Source organism: Zootoca vivipara, chromosome 12 (assembly GCF_965207765.1).
Source record: "Zootoca vivipara chromosome 12, rZooViv2.hap1.1, whole genome shotgun sequence".
Taxonomy (NCBI): domain Eukaryota; kingdom Metazoa; phylum Chordata; class Lepidosauria; order Squamata; family Lacertidae; genus Zootoca; species Zootoca vivipara.
This window is the reverse complement of record NC_142595.1, coordinates 19,545,209-19,558,103: the sequence shown is the minus strand read 5'-3', so window position 1 is coordinate 19,558,103 and position 12,895 is coordinate 19,545,209. Positions and strand designations below refer to the sequence as shown.

At 43.3% G+C, this 12,895-nt stretch overlaps 1 protein-coding gene and 1 long non-coding RNA gene across 2 annotated transcripts in view; one reads left to right on the top strand and one right to left on the bottom strand.

Moving 5' to 3' along the window:
* ZNF652 (zinc finger protein 652) overlaps positions 1-8,076 on the bottom strand; it is a 34,500-nt gene extending 26,424 nt beyond the window's left edge. Inside the window, exon 1 of the mRNA XM_035137117.3 lies at positions 7,613-8,076. The gene's annotated coding sequence lies outside the window, so the exon portion shown is untranslated. The remainder of the gene's footprint in view (positions 1-7,612) is intronic.
* A 40-nt stretch (positions 8,077-8,116) lies between these two features.
* Positions 8,117-11,735, top strand: LOC118095840 (uncharacterized). Its single transcript, XR_009558451.2, has 3 exons — positions 8,117-8,376; positions 8,865-8,904; positions 11,261-11,735. It is a non-coding gene; the product is annotated as an uncharacterized LOC118095840 (long non-coding RNA).
* Positions 11,736-12,895: the final 1,160 nt, after the last annotated feature.

The window sequence follows — 12,895 nt, the reverse complement described above, 5'->3', positions numbered from 1 at the left end:
TGAAAATTATGGAAAATAATAATTGCTGTGTATGTATAATTTGAACAGGCTTCTGAGTTCAGCTTTTTCCTAATGTCATATAATATTCTATTGATTTTTCTCCCATTTCTAAAAATGCATTGCTTGATAAAAAATGTGTAACACAATACCAGCAATCTCACAATATCAACTAAATCAAGCAATTTCAAAGTTATAATTTTTTCAGGTGATTTTTGCAAAGGAACCATAAATTTCTACTTACAGTCTATTTGTAAATTGGGAAGAGGGGAAATTATTTTTTGTGTTGAAAATACCGTAAGTTGCGTGTGTTTCAAAAATAAGTGTCAGCACTTCAACAATTAGTTCAACACTTACTGACAGCTGCTAGGATGATTATTTGTTTTCACCCCAACTGAGAAATGAATCGATTCTTCTGCCCCATCTAAGTGTAACACGAATGGCTGCATGCACACAAATGCAGTGAGAGAATGGATACAAAGGAACACCTGGAAAAGAATAGGGTCATAACCATACATGTAAAGTGGGCAGTAGCAGAACAGGGTGGAGATGCCAGGCAAAACTGGAAGTCTGATAGGGGTTGAAAAGAAAGGTGAATGTGCCCCGAGTGCATGCCAAATGATGGGTTGTTTAAATCATCAAGAGCATATTTTTCATTTTCAAATGCACGGATTTTCCAAACAAGCATGGATACCAACAACTGATACTATACCAGCTAACAGACAGTCTAAAATTCAACAGAACCTTACACAATGAGAAACTCTGATCGTATGTAAGAGCCTTTACATGATCATACAAACAAACCATCTAGTAAAGCAGAGCTTTCCAAACTGTGTGTCACGACATGTTAATGTGTCGGCTGCAGTGTGTAGGTGTGTTGCGCGAAAGCTCCCTGCACGCCTTCCAGGGCTGGAAAGTGGCTAGTTTAACCTCTGGTTTGCTAGTAAAACTGAATTACTGTGTCGCGAAATGATGCATGTCTAAAAAGTGTGTCACCAACTTGAAAAGTTTGGAAAGCTCTGTAGTAAAGTATCCTAAACTTAAGAAATTCCATAAAGCTGTCACTAATAAACTTATCCTTCATGATCTCCTCTAAAAGTTACCTAAACTACACATCTAGTAGCAGCAAACTTTATCAATTAATTTCCTTGAATACCATCCAAGTTCTGGTAATGAGACAGTTACAAAATTTTCTTCAGATCACACAAAATTTTATAAACCTCTTTTCATGCCCTGCCTCTGCACTAAAAGGCCTCTAAAGTTGTATCCTTCCTTCATCGAGAAGGTGTTCCAGTCCATTGATAATTTCGATTTCCCTTTCTTGAACCCTTTCCAGCTCTACAATATCCTCATGAAGACTGGGCACCCAAACTATTCAGTGTCTTTTAAGTGTGGTCATACAAGGATTACAACCATTGAAATACTACAGGAGTACCAGACTGCCCATATGGGCTTTGAAGGTGAACCAGGTAGCTTATACCATGGCACCTCATGAACCCTAATGCTTAGCAATAACTTAGACCCAACACAAATATAACAATAACAGGTAACATATTATTTAGGGTGCTATATATAATGATCGACCTCAGAAATGAGATCTCTTTTTATGCACAGAAAACTGGTTTCATTTAATCTGTTAACAGTCATGATTAAATTAAGAAAATATACAGTATGTTCCAGTGTATAAGATGACTTTTTAACCCAGGAAAATCTTCTCAAAAGTCGGGGGTCATCTTATACGCTGGGTATAACTGGGCCACGAGCCGCCCGGTCACCGAGCTGCCCGCTCAGCAAGTCCCCATGCTGCGCCGCGCTAAACTGGTGCAGCACGGCATGGGGACTCGCCAAGTGGTGCCAAAAATGGTATCTGTGCACGTGCAGAAGCAATTTCCAGCCCAGAAGCTGGAAATCGCCTCTGCACATGTCAGAGCAGAAGCGATTTCTGGCGCCCCAGAAATGGAGAGTATATCCCAAACTCCATATTTTAGGTGGAAAAGTGGGAGGTCTTGTACGCCGGAAAATACAGTAAACTATAGACTTAAGCATTTGCTTGTAAAAAGTTCAATTTCATTTTAATTTGCCACTATTTGATTGTTACAAAACTACCATTGATTTTATTATTATTATTATTATTATTATTATTATTTACAAAAATGTATTTTTAATCCATCCTGATATAAGCTTATGAATGTGTGGATCGCATAGGACAGGAGTGCCCAAACTTTTTTCAAAGAGGGCCAGATTTGATGAAGTGAGGTTGTTGAGCTTTTTTTCTACAATTTTACCCCCCAAAGTTGTTGAGCGTTTTTTAGGATTGCAGTTGTTGAGCACACTAAAAATAGCGGAAAAGGGGGTGGGAGATGATGCAAAGGCAAGAAAAGTTCTTGCCAGTCCCTATTTGTTTAATCTCCAAACTAAAAAATATACACTACGGTACCAATAATTTATAGTATTTATGTCAGCTGCATTTAAACTACATTTTGATTCTGTTTATGAATCACTTTCCATAAAACATCTAGAAGTGATTGCACAGTAAAATAATTGATAAGCTTCAGCCCAATGACAGCTGGAATTTTAAAAAGTTTGTGAAGTATCATTATCACCCTGCCTGTTTTGTGTAAGTTAAAAAGGACCGTCTTAACTGGCACCTGTAAATATGAAAGGAAGGACTAATGGAATAGAGAAAGAGATTCCTCGAGGTGCTACCGTAGCATGCTTTTGAGCCAGTTCACAAGACCCTTGCCTCTTTTACTAATCATGTAAACCTTGGGTCTGTTGCAGAAGAGAAGACAAGGGACTGATTCACTCAACAGCAACATAGAATCATAGAATTGTAGCTATCATTATCATTTTTATTTTGATTGTTAGGCACCTTGAGGAGTATTCAGTTGGAAAGGTGGGATATAAATATTCTTAATAAATAAATAAGAATAGTAACTATACTGTGCCTTCTGCTGCTCCCATGTTTTTCTAGGTTAGAGACATGAGGTGCAAAACAACGCACAGTTAAAGTCAATGAAATCTGCATGCACATAACTGCATGCTGCAGCGTAACCACTGCTTTTATAAGCTACTTTGACTTCTACAATTCCGTCGCATGCTATCAAGATGAACTCATCGTAGTGTAGTGCACATTAATTTTGCACAGAAGTCAACAAACGATAGCATAGTGTTGGCTGTAAATAGTATTGCCAGAGTGAATGCAAAGGACAAGTCAAATGACAGGCCAGTCACAAATCAACACAAGCTGCTATTCAATTCTTGCAAGAATCAAATATACACCACAGCCAGTCCTGGAACAATTAAGGACACCCTAGGGAGGGAGGAGAGGAACGACACTCAGCATATCATGGAAATTTAATACACAGAACCATCCCCTGTATATCATTTTAAACCATTGTTTTATGCAAGAAACTAAAATGAAGTGCAAATACAACACTACAACAGGATTAAAGGAAAACATTATCTCAAAGCATAATCACCACAGTCTGAATATGGACACTCCCAAAACTTCCCCAGGACTTAAAGTTTAACACCGTCCTGTTGAAAACAATCCCAGGCATGAACACTGTACTATTGGTTACCCCAGGAGTGTCTAAGTGTTATCAGCATGCCTAATAACACAAGCATATATACAGCCTCCCAGCACTTGCACCATCAAGAAATCCCACCATATTCCAGGTCTAGAAGAAACACTGGGGAAAAACAGTTTTTTACCCCATCCCTACCTGTCCTGATTGAAGTACTGTAGCTACATCTACCAAGTACAATCCTATTTTACCCCAGCTCATGAATGCTTCTGCTAAAGTAGCAGTGACGTGGAGAGGAAATCTTCCTAGCACTTTATTTTTGGGTGGAAAAGTTTCCATTTCATAAGTTGATTCGTATCAGTGAATGGATGCCAACTGCAAATGCAATATTAGGCAAGCATGGCTGTTTCAAAGATTTAGTTTTGTTTCCTCAAAGTGGTTTTTTGTTAAATAAAAAAGGCTAAAATAGAGAATTCTATTGCAATACAAATTTACAATACAAATACAATACAAAATTACAAATAGGCAAATTAGGCTATTGTTATTTTTAAACCCTGCACGCCTTTACAGAAGGCATTTCAGTAAATACAAGTCACCCTCAAAGAGCCAATGTACACTCAAACTTTTGTAGGATTATTTTAGATCATAAGGTACCAGCAAGTGCAGCCTTTCTTCCCCTCTCATTGCTCAAACTGAAGCAGCTACCATGCAGTCAGTACAATTATTCCCTGGGCCAGTATGCTAGGAAATTAGCACTTACCACAGGTGCAGCACCTGAAATATCTAGTGCCAACATCCAGATGCTGGCATAATTTTCTGCTAATTCTGGATTATCCCCCTATCATTGCTCTTCCCCCCCCCAATACATCCATGACATAGAAAACAGCTGCTACCCCAAAGACTTTTATTTTACTTCCATTTCTCCCAAGGCAGTGCATTACCTACCAGTGTTAGAAACTCTCATATATAAGCTAGGTGCCAAATGACTCCTTAAACCAAGGTTACAACCACCAAAACTGAATGTCTAGTTGCTGTTTGGGGGCAAGACAGCTCTAAAGTCTTAATTTTCAAAGGATGGACTGACTGTGATTGATTCTCAGTTAAGCATCTGGCTAGTTCAGATGACAACCTTGAGCAAGGTTAAAAGCTTTGAGAACTTAAAGAAGAAAAGTCCCTTGATCCAGGGACAGTCTACATATATGCTGGACTCCTCCTACCTCTTTTCCTTAATGGTGACACAAACCATTCATAACAGAAGAATATTCTTCACAGCTGTGAGCACGGGAGTGGGCAGGGGTAAGTGAATACAAGCGGCAACTATTAACTATAACATTGTTCACTGCTTCTACTCAGGCTGCACAGAAAAAGCATTTTGTTTCTGAAATTCATTCTGATTGTGTAGATAAAATATAACTGATAGAATTCTACAGCATGCGGTATTCATGTGTGAAAACAGTCAAGATCCAGTGATCCCTGCACCTTCCTGTTAAGTTGTACTGATTTTTTCCCATACATTTAAAGTGCTGCAAAATGGATATTTAACTAAAGGATCTGAACTGGGATAGCATAATAGATTCTATCTGCTAGGTGACCATATACTGCATAAAGAGTAGGGGGTAAAGGGCAGTAAGGGCATGCCCACGTGAGTTGGTCTCTGGGTTGTCATGCAACCCTGTATGCACATACAAAACTTTTTACACTCCTCTTTCCCTCATTAACCCTTGTTGCCAGCTGCTACAATTAGCCAGTTACACCTAGCAAAACAAACTTGATGCTAAGGCATCCCAATATATATCTAGCCTGAGTACTGTGGTGCTGAAAATGACAAGGTTGCAGGTTCGATCCCCACATGAGGCAGCTGCATATTCCTGCATTGCAGGGAGTTGTACTAGAGCAGGCATGTCCAACAGGTATATCGTGAGCTACCGGTAGATCACTGGACGTCTGTGGTAGATCACTGGCTCCCCCCCAAAGCAGCTCAACAAGTTTGGCTCCCCTAAAAAAAGTTCAACATCTTTGCCCTGCACCCCCCAAAAAACGTTGCTTTCCCCCTCCCTAAAGGGGGGTAGATCATTGCCAGTTTTTAACTTTGTGAGTACATCACGGTCTCTTGGGAGTTGGCCACCCCTGTACTGGATGATCCTCAGGGTACTTTCCAACACTACAATTCTATGATTCAGCTCTATGACATGGCCCACAACTTGTTTAGGAGCAACATCATCACCATCACCATTATTTGTATACTTCCCTTCATCTGAAGATCACAGGTTGGTTCACAACATACAAATACAAAATGATAACAAAATACAGAACAGAACAGAACAAAAACTAACACAAACCAATTTAAAAGGCTACATAGAATGTTCAATCAGCCAAAGACCTGATTATAAAGAAATGCTTTTGCCTGGCGCCTAAAGATATGTAATAAAGACGCCAGGCGAGCATTCCACAAACAGGGGCACAAGAAGAGGGGGTTCAGATTTTGATCACATCTCTTCCTAATTTCAATTGGTGCAAAAATAGGGCATACATTTAACTGCATCACTGAGAAAATTTGAGTAGATCCCTTCTCCATCTTCAACATCCCCAAAGCTGTAAACCCCATCTATCATGCAAATAGCTCCAATTGTTTTCCTAGTTGCACAAACTTTTATCTGGAGTACAGAATAACTCCACCACATACACACAGTTCAGCAACCACTGACACCCAGAGACTGGCTTACATGAACATACCTAATTCTCACATCAGACACAATGTGGAGAGTAGATTTGCATCTATTTTCTTATGAATCCTATTTCACCTGAACGAAACTATCCCATTTGTCTCTTCTGCTTTACTTCAGGAACTATCACCGTGCTCTCCACCACAAATCACCTGAGTTCTCCCATTGGTATCCTTGTGAGAAAGAGCAATAGTAACACTCTTCAAAAGTCTGTTGTATATCAGCCTAACAATTCTCCAATCTATCATCAGAGGAGCATTTTAAGAGTAAGGAGTATTTAAACAATGATGTTTGAAACAAATGTGTAACTTCCTTTTTCTACAAAATGAGATTTTAAATAGGACTTAACCATTTAATTTTCAGACTTTCTAGGAGTTAGATTCAGGTTGCATACAGGTACACCATCCAAAGATATACTCCAAGGTAAGCTTTTATGAAAATAGTGTGACATAACACATTGATTTGCCATGCACAGGTTGAAGTTAAGTCTATTTACAAACATTAGACACCTGTAGCTTATTTGCAGATGAGGAGTTTGGTCATCCGAAATCTGGGATTTTTACAGCCCTGATTTCAATACTGTAATATCAAATATCAAACTTCAAATAGCAGTGGTTTGGAAAAGAAGGAACACTATGTGTTGGGAAATGATAACATTTCTACTTCAGTGGTGGAACTAACTTTTTTTTACCTATTCTACTATTTTGCGGACCCAATGTAAAAGAACATTCGAGGGTTCAAGGAGTCTCTAACGCTGCTTCCCTTCCCCCAATTCCCAAGATCCACATTAAACGGGAGATATTCCCAACATCAGAGTTGTCTCAGTAGGCGGCACAACTTCCTCCTCCAACCACGCCAAAACCTTTAAAGTGATGCCAAACTAAATGTTCCCTCTATGCCAACTTCTCTGCTGAAGAAGCACCTTCCACCTCAGCTTTCCAAAACCCACACAGCCTTCAACTTTCAACCTTTCGACCAACTGAGCTCCCCACCCCACCCTACCCCCACCAAACTCGGCCCACGAAATATCTTCCCTTTCTCCTCCGTGGTCAAAAAAGGTTGCCAGTTTCAAGGAAGAAACGCTCCCGCAGCCTCAAAGCCAAACCCTCCGACCCAGGACACCCACACACCCACTGTCACTACCTCAAGCGTTCAGATCCCAAGCAAGAGAACTCTGCACATGCTCAGGTGCACGCTCGCCCCTCCCTGACGCTCCACAGCCTGGCCTCGTTGGCACTTCTAAGCGGGAGGCACGTTAGCAATAACTAAGCAAAGAAGAAGAGAGATGCTGTGGAGCTGAGCAGGAGGAGCTCGGCCTGCCCTTTCCCCAGCCGGAGGGCCTCTTTCCCTGCACGGACTCACCCAGGCCGGGACTCTCCTGGGCTGCCACCGGCGCTGCTCCTCCGTCGCCGCTCCGCCTCCTCCTCCGCCGCCGCCGCGGTCCATGCCTAGGCAGGGGAGGGGGGAAGGTAGGGGCGGCCAGGGCCCTCTTTCCTTCCTGCCCTCCCCCTGGGCTCGAGCCCCCTCCTCGACCGCCGCCGCCGCCGCCTCAGGACCAGGCCTAGGCCCCACCGCTCCAGCGGCTGCTCCCACCGACGCTCTCCCTGTCGTTCGCCCCCCCCCCTCGGCGGCCGCCGCCGCCGCCGCAGCGCTACGTGGCCGCCGCCGTAGCCAACCAAAGTCAGTCAGACACTCAGCCTCGCGATTGCACCGCCCGCTCCACTCGCAACACCCTCCCCCCCTCCTCCTCCGCCCCGCGCGCGCTCTCCCTCTCTCTCTCTCTTCGCTTTTCCTTAAGCGTCGCAGGCTGGCTTGACTGGCTGGCTCGTCCTAAAGGAAGACAGCGAATGCGCTTGCGTCGTCGTTGTCGTCGTCTGAGGAGGACTTCGCGCGAGAACGCGCGGCGGCTTCCCTCCCCACCCCCCTTTTCTCCGTTCGCCGCCCCGCCCCTCGCCCAGCTCGTAACCTGCGCGCGCAATAGGCGCGAGACCCGGCGCGTGCGCCACTTTCTGAAGCGCGGCCGTTCCGTTCCTTTTCTTCCACCCACCCCGCTGGCTTGGACGGCGGCGCGTGCGTGGTAGGAACCAACGACTCCGCGCTCGCGCGCTCTGCTCTCACCGCCTCAGGTGAGACGGGAGGAAGGGGCGGGGCCGAGGGCCAACAAAACAAAACGGTGCGGGAGGGAAGGAGGGAGTTGTCCGCGCATGCGTGCCCAGGGCCAGCTACAAAATTATGCTAGTTTCACTGAAATATATATATGCCAATAGCAAACATAATATCCCGCCATTTCCATGTACAGTAGTTTATCTTTCGTGTCTCTCTCTGTGTCTGTCTGTGTGCATTAAGACCGATCCGGGTTTTTTAGTTTTTTTTTAAAAAAAGTTATTGTTTTATTTTTTATTACAAAAAAAAACAAAACCCGTGTTTCTGTGGAAAGTTTTTAATAAATACTGCAGCTGCTGATGGTGGTTGGAAAGTGTAGGAAGGCACGGAAGTGCTTCAGAGTCCATGCACTGGGAATGCACACTCTTCAGTTAATTTTTGTGAAGGTGTGTCAATGTTTTAGGAATTTTGTTAATAAAATCTATTTATTCTTCGCTGTTTTCCCTTACAGGAACTCAAGGCGGCTTACAGATAAACAAGAACAGCTACCGGTAAAAGCATGGGGAGGGGGGAAGGAATAATTAAAACAACAACAACAAAAACAATAACCATTGTTACAAGTTAAAGTGCTCTCTCTTATCTATTAAAGTCCTTTACATTTCAGAATTAGAGATAAAGTACAGCTATTTGGAATATACACGATGAAGCCAGAAAAGCAGCAGTGGTTGCTACCCGTGAGGAGAAAACAAATCCAATTTATACTTTGGAAATGAATGACAAGAATGCCCATTGCCACTGGAAACAATGGGAGCTATCCGAAGGCCCTTAGGAAATAATGAGCTCTCCAAATGATCTTTTTTATATGACCGCTCCGCGAAAAGAGAGCGCTTGGTTTGTGTGCAGAACCCCCCCCCCCAAGCTTCAGTCTCCAGCCAGGTAACTTTAGGGAAATAATCCTGTCTGCAATTCTGAATAATTACTGTGGGTGAGCATGACTGTGAGCTAGATAGACCACTGTCTTCTGCTCAGTGCAAGGCAGCATCTTAAGCTCCCATAAGAAAGAGCTGCCGTTGTTTCAAGTGGGCATTCTAGTCATTTGTTTTAGTCCAGACATAGGCAAACTCAGCCCTCCAGATGTTTTGGGACTAAAACTCCCATCCCTAGTAACAGGACCAGTAGTCAGGGATGATAAGAGTTGTAGTCCCAAACATCTGGAGGGCCTTTGCCTATGCCTGATTTAGGCTATCCCAACATAAATACCAGGATTGTTAGGGTTAGCAGACCCAGAAACCAAGGGAAAATCAGCTTTGAAAAATACAAGGTATGCAGCATAGGAACAATACTTTATTGAAGGTCGTTGGGTAGTGGTTGACGTCCTTCTACTCTTGTCTTTTATTCTCCCCTTTTATTATTCTTTCCATGAACAGTGAAAGTGTTACCTAAATCAGTGCATTTTTTTAAAAGGTCAAGTCCTCAAATGTAGACCAAAACAACCTCGGCAACCAACAGGTCCAGGGGCATCCAACAATAGACAAAAACTGCTCCATGACATCAGGAACCATCATTACAATTTTGATTTAAGTTATCTTCAGTGGCAGATTACGCATGTGCATAACCCTTGCTGGCTGAATTCCATATGTGGAGACCTTTTGACCGAGTAGACTTTGTGTTGACCTACATATGGCATAACAAAGATATTTGTATATACTTGTTTGATATCTAAGCAGGATTTTATATAATCATTATTATTGCCAGCTTCATCTTTTTAGTGAACAAACTTCCAGTGACTAATAACACAAATATAAAAAAGACAAATGGGTCAGGGCAGGCCATGGGGAAAAGGGGTTGTGTTCTCCCTTCCCGAGCATTTATGGATGTATTCATAGTCAATATGGTGTCGTGGTTAGTGTGTCAGATTAGGATTTAAGAGACTGGTGTACAAATCCCCTTTCATTCATGAAGCTCTTTGGGTAACACTGAGCCAGTCACTGTCAACTGAATTATCTCACAGGTTTTTTTTTTCCAGTCAGAACTTGCCAGAACTCAGTTCCGGCACCTTTCAGGTGGACACCGTTGCCATTATAAGAGAACAGGGGAGGCATTCACGGCGAGTTCTGGCACCTTTTTTTTTCTAGAAGAATATCACTGGTTGTTATGAAGATAAAGTGGAGAGGGGAGAACCACATGTACCACCTTGAGCTCCTTGGAGGAAAAGTGGAATGTACACAATACAGCAAAAATATTTTGGAAATGTTTACCTCTCGTATAATCCCTTTTGCTCTCCCCTGGCCCCCATATTGGTATTGAATACTGTCAACAATAATTAAGTACTATTTTTTTTCCTTACTTGGGATACCTGCCAGAAACCCTGGAGAGCCAGTGCCGTACAGCGTAGATCAGGGTAGCCAATGTGGTACCGTGGGGATTTTGTTGAAATATGATTCCCATCTTCCCTGACCATAGGCCAGTGGTGTCCAAACTTTTTTCAAAGAGGGCCAGATTTGATGAAGTGAAGGGCTGTGGGGACCAACCAAAGTTGTTGACCTTTTTTTTAAGATTGAAGTTGTTGAGCTTTTTCTGATTTTACCCCAAAGTTGTTCGGATTTTTTAAAGTTTTTTTAGGGGTGGAGTAGTTGAGCTTCTTTGAGGATTGAAATTGTTGGGTTTTTTTTAGAATTTTACCCCAGGAAATAAACTGCCACAGGGGCCAGATTAAACCAACCAGCGGGCCGGATTAGGCCCCCGAAATGGACTTTGGGCATGCCTGCCATAGGCCATTCTGGATGGGACTGGCAGGAGTTGAAATCCAATACCCCTGGAGAGCACCATATTGGCTACACCTGAACACTGGACTAGATGGTAAAAGAGTATCTGACCTGGTATACGACTGCTTTCTGTGTTCCCCAGAGGCAAAGAGAGCAGATCATGGTGAGGTTGGTACGCAGACGTTCTCCACCCGCTGCATCCAAAAGCACATTCCAAACTGCCTCCCAGCTTCTACATTTTGCAGGTGAAGAAACGCTCTCACACCACCTGCACATTGGCATGAGAGTGGGACAGTTGCTTCTTGGAAGACAAGTATATGCGGCAACGTATGGCAAGAACTGAAGCTTGGAGCAGCTGCCAAGTGAAACCGCAGGGAGGATATGGAAGGTAGAATATCTGTTGGGATTGCAGCCAGGACGCCTGGGGAGGAAAAATGCCATGAGAAATATTCCGAGGGCTAGGGAGCATCTATGTGGAAAGCAGATTAGGCATCTTCAGCCTCCAGTGCCAACAGGGAAATCACGATCCCGATTAAGATCTGCAGCTGAGGGGCAGGCGTGTCGCTCTGTGTTGGCAAATGGCTGCAGTATGCAAACAGGTGTGGGTTTGTTATGCAGTTTCCTTTCTTTCTCTGCCCAGGTGGCATGTCCTTTCATGTGAAAATTGAGATCAAAGGTGGAGGTGGGGGCACTGTAGGCAGCCAAAAACAGCCTTGTGAAAACAGGCACTGCCAAATTGACCATGCAACACTTTGAACATACGTTTCCACTTACAGGGCAGATTTGAGGGGGCCTTGGGCAAAGTGTGTTTTGGTGAGTCATCTGTCAGTGAGCCCTGGCTGCAATGGCAAAGCAGGGCTGGACAGCTAACTCTAGCAATCACATTAATTTCCCACAATGCCCCAGAGCAATGCTAGGCCCAGGGCATTGTGGGACATTTAAAGAGTGGCTAGATCCAGCTGCTACGTGCTGCTCTGAGTGCCAGCCTAGAATATAACATTGGCCTGTGGCAGGAATCATCTGTTGACTCTGCCAGTGAACAGCACCTAACTGCCCTTGTTCTTAATACTAAACAAACTTCTCAATTTATTGCCTAGCCATGTCTCAAAAAACATTGGGCGCGACATCTTTTTCTTCCAGCGTTCTTAACATATAAGAACTGGGTAAGAGCTGCTTCTGCTCCTCCCATCTCACAGGCCTTTACAACACAGCATGCAAGGTACCATATTTAGCCAACTATGAATATTAGGAGGGTCAAACAATGTTTTTGGAACAGTCTACTCCTGATACAGTGTCCTAATAAACTAATAATAGGGATGTAAATATGTGGGTTGCATCCAATGTTAGTTCTCCTCAGAGCAGACTCACTGAAATGAATGAAGAGGACTAACCTAGGCCCAAATAATTCAAGGGGTTTACTCTGAGAATGCAGTTGGATATAATTTAAAGAAACCTGCTTCTGTGGAAATATAAGGAGACCCATGAACGAAACACATTTCGAAACTTAGCATTAATGTGCATCATTCCCAGAATCTGATTTGCTATGTCCCAGGCATGTGTCAATCACACAATTCAAATGCAGGTCCTGCCCTTTTAACATTCAAATGAACACTAAATTCAGTAACTGGGCGGGGTGCGGGGTGGGTAGCTAATCCTGGCTTTTTTGGCTCACCTTAAACACTGGCGGAACCAGCTGTGAGATTTTATAGACTTTCCCGAGACTACTTGAGTGCAAGACAGTCAACATGACACCTTCCAAATGTTGTAGGACTACAAC